Raw genomic sequence first — 7,706 nt, 5'->3', positions numbered from 1 at the left:
CACTGCAGGCAGTGGCTTTATCTTCTACTCCACGGCGCTGACCCCCACAACTGCCACTCTTATTCAGCATAGTCTTGGACATCTTAGCTAAAGAAATTAGGCAAGAAAATGAAATAAACTGTATCCGAAGAGGAAGGAGCAGGAAATAACCGTATCCATGCTTGCAAGCACTGATTCTGTGTGGAAAATGTATCCAAAGACGGTTGGAACTTATAAATGAGTTCAGAAAACATCGCAGGATACAAGATCAACGTAGCAAAGTCAATGGAGACTTTTTTTTTTTTTTTTTGACAGGCAGAGTAGATAGTGAGAGAGAGAGACAGGGAGAAAGGTCTTCCTTTACTGTTGGTTCACCCTCCAATGGCCGCTGTGGCCGGCGCACCACGCTGATCCTGATGGCAGGAGTCAGGTGCTTTTCCTGGTCTCCCATGGGGTGCAGGGCCCAAGCACTTGGGCCATCCTCCACTGCCCTCCCGGGCCACAGCAGAGAGCTGGCCTGGAAGAGGGGCAACCGGGACTAGAACCTGGTGTGCTGGCGCCGCAAGGCGGAGGATTAGCCCATTGAGCCGCGGCGCCGGCCTAATGGAGACTTTCTATACCAAAAATGAACTCACTGAGAAAGAAATCAATCCTGTTCAGGATAGTTCCAAATAGCCTAGAGATAAAGTTACTCAGCAGTGAATACCATCTACTATACAAAGTTTAATACACAGATGAAAGAAACTGAAGACTGATTCAGTGTGATCGCTACCAAGGTTCAGATGGAACCACAAAAGACTCCAAAGAGCCAAAGACATCTCGAGCAGAAAGAACAAAGCTGGGGACATCACCACCCCAGATCTCTAGACATGCTACAAGGCTGTGTAGTCAAGAAGATGGCATGCCACTGGCGTGAAAACAGACACACACATCCGTGGAGCAGAACAGAGAATCCAGAAATAAATCCACACCGTTAGCAGCCAACCGGTTTTTCACAAAGTTTTCTAAAACACATCTTGGCGCTAAGACAGCCTCTTCTACATGCGGAGCTGGACAGCTATATGCGGAAGAATGACTCGTGCCCTTACCACGCACAGAAATCAACCCAGAGTGGATCGAAAGCCTGAGTGTAGGACCAGAAACCAAGGAACGGCTCCAGGAAAATGCGAAATGCTTGAGACGTGGGTGTGGGCAACGATTGTTGGATAAGACCCCAAAGACCAGGCAACAAAAGCAGAAACAGACGCATGGGATTATATCACGCTAGGACGCGCCAGCCCAGCAACGGAAGGAAGCCGCGGAGTGGAAAGACAGCCTGCAGAACGGAAGGGCTATTCCCCCGCCACTCATCACCAGGAACCAGAGACCCAGTCACGGTGTCATTGTCGCTGAGTGCTAACCACCAGCCAAACTCTGCCTGTAACTCCCTCCTCCCCCACCCCTCGTCCACTCCTCTCCCCTCCCCTGTGAGCCCCTGGGTCTCCCCCGAGTGCTGATGCCCCCGGGGCAGCTCTTGCTCCTTCCTTCTGCACAACATTTGCATCTGGGCTTCAGCCATCCAGGGGTTCTCCCCAAATCTCTCTCACCGGAGCCCCTCCCTCCTCCAGACGGGCGGCTCTCGCTGCTTGCTGATTGGCTCCGGGCCCCTGCAGAGCCTCAGAACCAGGCTTCAGTCATTGTCTCAGCCATTCTTTTTTTTTTTTTTAATAGAAGATTTTATTTATTTATTTGAGAGGTAGAGTTACAGACAGTGAGAGGGAGAGACAGAGAGAGAGGTCTTCCACCCGCTGGTTCACTCCCCAGTGGCTGCAATGGCTGGAGCTGCACCGATCCAAAGCCAGGAGCCAGGTGCCTCTTCTTGGTTTCCCATGTGGGTACAGGGGCCCAAGGACTTGCACCATCTTCCACTGCTTTCCCGGGCCACAGCAGAGAGCTAGATAGGAAGAGGAGCAGCCGGGACTAGAACCAGCGCCCACATGGGATGCCGGCACCGCAGGTGGAGGATTAGCCTACTGCGCCACGGTGCCGGCCCCTTCTTGGTCGTTCTGTAACTTACTACATGCTTGTTCCCATTCCAGGAATGTTCCACCGTGCATCCAGGTACATAAAGCGGAGGCCGGAAGCCTTGATTGGGCCGTCTCTCCTCTCACACACCACCGGGGCCTCTCCTGGTCCTGCTGTGTCTTCAGCCGTCCACCGCTTTCCATCCCAGTGCCTGAGTGCAGCTTCATCGTCTCGGCCGACTGCTCAGCCTCCCTGCCCCACTGGCCGTGAACCCGGCAGCGCGCTGCATGGTGGACAGCAGCATTTCCTGCCGTCCTGGAGCAGTCGCGTCATCTGCTTGCCTGAATCTCTGACTGCCCCTCCCTCTTTGCTGTCTTAGACCCTGTTGCAGCCCAAGCAGGGCCCGGGAGGAACCACGCTCTGGCTACCAGTCCAGCCCCAGCCCCGCCCTCTCAGGAAGGGTCAGCCGTAACCAAGTTCACGTTCCCTGACGCTGCCCTTCTGTGGGGCTGTCAAGCACACGCATGTCCAGGCCACGATGCCCTGGACGGAGCCGGCCCTGCTGCTGTGGGCTCAGGTGGTGCCGCCGGGCGCACTGAAACGGGCTCTGCCCCTTCCTACTCTTCCTCACGCTCACCTCCTTAGGGGCCGGGGACCCCTCCACACCGGGCTTGTTCTCTCACTCCTTTGCCTCTCGCTGCTCTGTCTCAGCCTGAAATCTTTCTTGCGCAAAGACAGGAACCCACTGTGATCTCGGCTAACATTTGCATGAAACTGCACCTTTTTCAGGATTAACTGATCACGTCGCCGTTGATAATAAACACTGGGAGTAACCAGACACCTGGGCCCCTGCCTCTGCCTCCTCCTCGGCAGTGGACACCCCTGGTTCCCACGTCGAGTCTGCTCTCTTCATCTGTGCGGCACCGTGACGCCCGCCGTGGTAGACACACCACTCTGGAAGGGCTGTTATCTTGAATTTACAAGCCTGTACCTCTGTCTATAAATGCAAAGGCCTGGGGCCAGCGCTGTGGTGCAGCGGGTTAAAGCCCTGGTCTGAAGCACTGGCATCCCATATGGGCACTGGTTCGAGTCCCAGCTGCTCCACTTCCAATCCAGCTCTCTGCTGTGCCCTGGGAAAGCAGTAGAAGATGGCCCAAGTGCTTGGGCCCCTGCACCCACATGGGAGACCTGGAAGAAGCTCCTGGCCCCTGGCTTCCGATCAGCACAGCTCCAGCTATTGCAGCCATCTGGGGAGTGAACCAGCAGATGAAAGACCTCTCTCTCTGTAACTCTTTCAAATAAATAAAATAAATCTTTAAAAAAAAAGTCAAAAGCCAACGGTTTTCATTTTCTGAATGCTGGCTTGGAAAGAGTTGCTGGACAGCGTAGTCTCCGCATCAAAGCCCCGTCACTCTCTCTGCAGCTACAGTTTGCCGTCGGCTTCCAGGCCACGTCCAGGCCAATGATGTGCGCATTCTCGTGGGGGCGGAGCTCAGCAGAACAGCAGAGCCCACGGCAGTGTCCATCGTCCTGGACATTGAAACTCACACAGCCCCGTGTGCTAGCGCCATCTGCTTGTTCCTACAGCTGCCCGGGCTTGGTATAGTAGACGTTATGACGGCCAGGAGAGGCCAAATCCCCACGGTCGGTTGGGGAAGAGACCTTATGGGGCATCAGGTGGGTTAATAGGTCGTCGGGAGATCCCGGTGGAATTTGGGCTGTAAAATACTTGCCTCCTTCGCTAAAGCGCTATCTTTAGCAAGAACACAGGCCGCCCGCCTTCCGTCGGGATCTCCAGCTTTACCATGAAAATGGCAAGGGAGCGCCTCCTGAGCTCACAGCTCATCCAGAAAACAGGTCACCCACCACCCTTAGCAGGCCAGATGGACGGAGAACTGTACACCAGGCCTTTTGATGGGGATGTCTCCGCCTGGGAACTGAATGCCCATCGGGTTGTCATGATTTTTTTCCCTTCAAAATTGTGCATAACAAGCCCACTGCCACCAGTCCCTCTGGGGTTCTCTCCTGGGGGCCCCCTCCGCGCTGCTCTGGCTGGAGCTCTTGATGCTAACAAATGCTTTTAAATCTCATTGCCGTCTGCTTGGAAATTCTTCTTCCACGAGACAAAGACCCGAGGTAACAATTTTCCCGTAGCAACCTGACCCACAGCTTCACTTCTAGAAGTTTCTCTCCTCGGCCTCTGCTCTCTGAAGGCTTCTCAGCTTTGATCTACTCTTGTCCACGCGGCCCTGAGGTCACTGGTGCACCCAGAACTGTCCCCTGTACTGGTCAGGCACTCTGCCGCTCCTTATTGAGCAAACAGCCTTGCCTAACACAGTCGGGCCTTGGAACAACTTCAGCTGCTCTTGGGCTTGGCTCAGACAATGAGAACCGCAGCCCATGCCAGCCGCACGGCCTTTCTGTGTGTGTCTCATTTAACCATCCTTATGCCAAGGATCCATCCCCAGGCCAAAGCTGCAAAGCTGGGTGCAGTCACACACAGCAGGCCCCCGGGACAGGGTCACCTCGAAGACAAGTGCTTGGCCTTTCTACTAAACTCAGGCCACAGCAGTGCCCGCCGCCTCACTCCCGCTCTGAGCTTACCCACCCGTAAGCAACTGCTCAGCCCTTGAAGGCACTCACAGCCGTCTCCCCACCTAAGCCAGGTATCCTAGATGCGTTCCAAAGGGACCGCAGTGGGCTGAGAACCGAGGGTGGTCTCAGAGCAGCTGCTCTGGCTACTGATACGTTTCCTGTTCTCTCTGCCCACGTTGAAGCCCCTGGCGGGAAAGGTGAGGGCTCCTGGCCCCAGGAGCCACGAGCCTCGCGGTCAGGGAGACTGCGAAAGGACGTGGCCCTGAGAGGCGAGTGCTGGTGCCACATCTCTGGCTCGGGGTGGGGCTTCAGTGACAGCTTCTACGTCCCCCGCGAAGCCCCTCAGACGGCTCCCACCTCTCGCAGTGGCCGAAAGCCGGCCGCGGCAGCCAGCTATTTTTAGCCCTCTCTGCCACGCTGGCAGAAGCTCCCTGCTCACGGCAGGCGATGGGTTCCATGTGCGCAGGCTGGAACGCTGCCGCGGAACCGCTTCCAGAGGCACGGAGCGCTGCCATACAAGGCCTGACTGTCGGGCAGGAGGGCTGCAGGGGCGGGGGCAGGGGGGCTGTAGGGACGGGGCCGGGGGGGCTGTAGGGATGGGGGCAGGGGGCTATAGGGACGGGGACAGGGGGCTGCAGGGGTGGGGGCAGGGGGGCTGCAGGGCGGGGGCAGGGGGCTGCAGGGGTGGGGGCAGGGGGGCTGTAGGGACAGGGGCAGGGGGCTGTAGGGGCGGGGGCAGGAGGGCTGCAGGGGCGGGGGCAGGGGGGCTGCAGGGGCGGGGGCAGGGGGGCTGCAGGGGTAGGGCAGGGGGGCTGCAGGGGTAGGGCAGGGGGCTGTAGGGATGGGGGCAGGGGGCTGTAGGGGTGGGGGCAGGGGCCCCACAGGGACCTGCCCAACCCGGACAGCTCTCTGGGGATGAGCAAGCTCACCAGGACCTGCTATGAGCACGCTGTGAGCGAAAATGGATTTTTACAGCACAGCTCAAATAAGGACAAGCAACCAAGCCAGGGACTCCCCTGTGTGAGTCACGTGGCAGGGACCCTCGAGCCTCTCACACACTCCCTTCAGAGGCTGACTTTACAGAGCGAAGCTGTTTGGCCGTTCAGCGCTTGATGCTAAACAGGCCCAATCCGCGGTGCAAGCTCTCCCCAGGGCACCTCCCAGCAAGAGGCCATGTTCCGAACACATTCTAGAACAGAATAGAATAGAATAGAATAGAATAGAATAGAACAGAACAGAACAGAACAGAATAGAACAGAATAGAATGGAACAGAATAGAATAGAATAGAACAGAACAGAATAGAACAGAACAGAATAGAATGGAACAGAATAGAATAGAACAGAGCAGAGCAGAGCAGAGCAGAGCAGAACCACACATCCTAATTCAGTTCCCTTTAGCCTGAATAATATAAAAATGCATGCAAGGCGCTACTTCTGACATGGTCCGTGTTTGTTTTTGTTTTCCTAAAGTTGAGTCCTGCCATGAACAGCGTTCGTTCCCTTGATGAGGGAAAGTTTGAGACAATTTATTGTGTGTAGTTAAGGGCTAAGCACTCCACGGCCAAAGTTCTTTTTTGTTTCACAGAAAAACAGATGGAAACAGTGCGGGAAATCTAGACTGAGTTCTAGAAATGACTGGGAAGCCGGAAGCTACAGATAAAATCCCGCCCGGGCGCGCCATGGGCTCCATCACTCTTGCTGGGCCCGTGGGCCACCGGACAGGACTGGGGTCCTTTTCCGAAAGCTTCTTCCAGGACCCGCTGGGCTCTCAGCGGATTCCAGCGAGTTTGCAGGATGTATACTCCATCAGTGAGCCCCTCAGCGCCTCCCTCTAGAGTAAGGAGGAGTGGACAATGCATAGCAGCTGCCCCCAGACCCAGGGAGGACAGCGGGAGTGCCCGAGCCACAGATCTGGCCTGCCCTGTGGGGCTGCCACCCTGGAGCCAGTCAACCTCCCTGGACGGGCTCTGCTGCTCCCTTGCACGGCTGCTTTCGTGCTTGGACCCCGTCATTATGTAAAGTAAGGGTTACCTGGACACCCACCCCGTGACACCACCATAGTGGACCCAGTAAGAGAAGTGGCCACTTAGTGGCTAACGGGCAGGTGGGGCATTCCAGGGGGATCCGTGGACAAAGCGGGGCCCACGTCCCAGGAGGAGCAGCATGGCGTCATGTTTTCTCATGCTGCTCAGGACAGAGCGCATTTTAAAAGTTAAAACCTGTTTACTTCTGGGATTTTCCATTTAGCATTTTCAGACCACGGTCCACCGTGGCTCCCGGTATGGGGAGGCCTGCCGAGGGCTCCAGCCCTGTCTCGGTCTCCACGTCACTTCCTACAGGCCTGGTGCAAACGGGCTGCTTGCGGCTGCCGGTTGTGCCGAGCTCCTCTGCCCTGCTCCGAGCTCGCCCGCTGCTGTGGCAGGTGGTTCCAGGGGAGCCTCCACCCCGGGGCCACACTCCTCCTCTTCTCTTCCCGAGGATTTTGTCTTAGCCATGTGTGCAGGGAAGTCTGGGAATGCTGGACTTCACACTGGGGTCTCCAACCCCAGACACCAGGGAGAGGAGTCAGCGGGTACACACGTGGCTTCCTGTTCCTCTTGGTGCTCTCTCCCGCGGACTGAGCCCGGCCCTCACTGGAGGGACTTCCTGCCTTCTCTGTCTTGCGTCTCCGTCATCTCCTTGGCGCTTCCCGACTTCCTTCCCATGCAAACCACCTACAACCAACGCTCGCACAGGGTCTGCTTTGCCGGCACTCACACACAGTCTGGTTCACAAATGACCGTCAACCCCCTGAACCAGAATTCATAGGAAACCCAGCTGCTCCAGTTCGAGTCTTTGGAATCTGAAATATGCTTTCTCGGCCACACGGGCTCCTCCAGTTTCTTTTTATTGAGCTGTTTCTGCTTCATCTCCTGGAAAAACCAAGCAAATACTAGAAATCCATCACTCTCTGGAAATCAAGCCTGCGGGGCTGGTTCCCTCTGCAGAGGCCTCAATGCCTTCTGGGAGCAGGCGTTTGCCGGCACCGCTGATGGAAGGCAGGAAAGCGGTATCTATTTTCCACCCTGGGTGTTCCTTGGAAGGCATCCTCTTTAAACAGAAAGGTCCTCTCATACTTGCCTAAGTCT

This window comes from Oryctolagus cuniculus, chromosome 3 (assembly GCF_964237555.1).
Source record: "Oryctolagus cuniculus chromosome 3, mOryCun1.1, whole genome shotgun sequence".
Classification (NCBI taxonomy): domain Eukaryota; kingdom Metazoa; phylum Chordata; class Mammalia; order Lagomorpha; family Leporidae; genus Oryctolagus; species Oryctolagus cuniculus.
Note: the sequence above shows the minus strand (reverse complement) of the source record.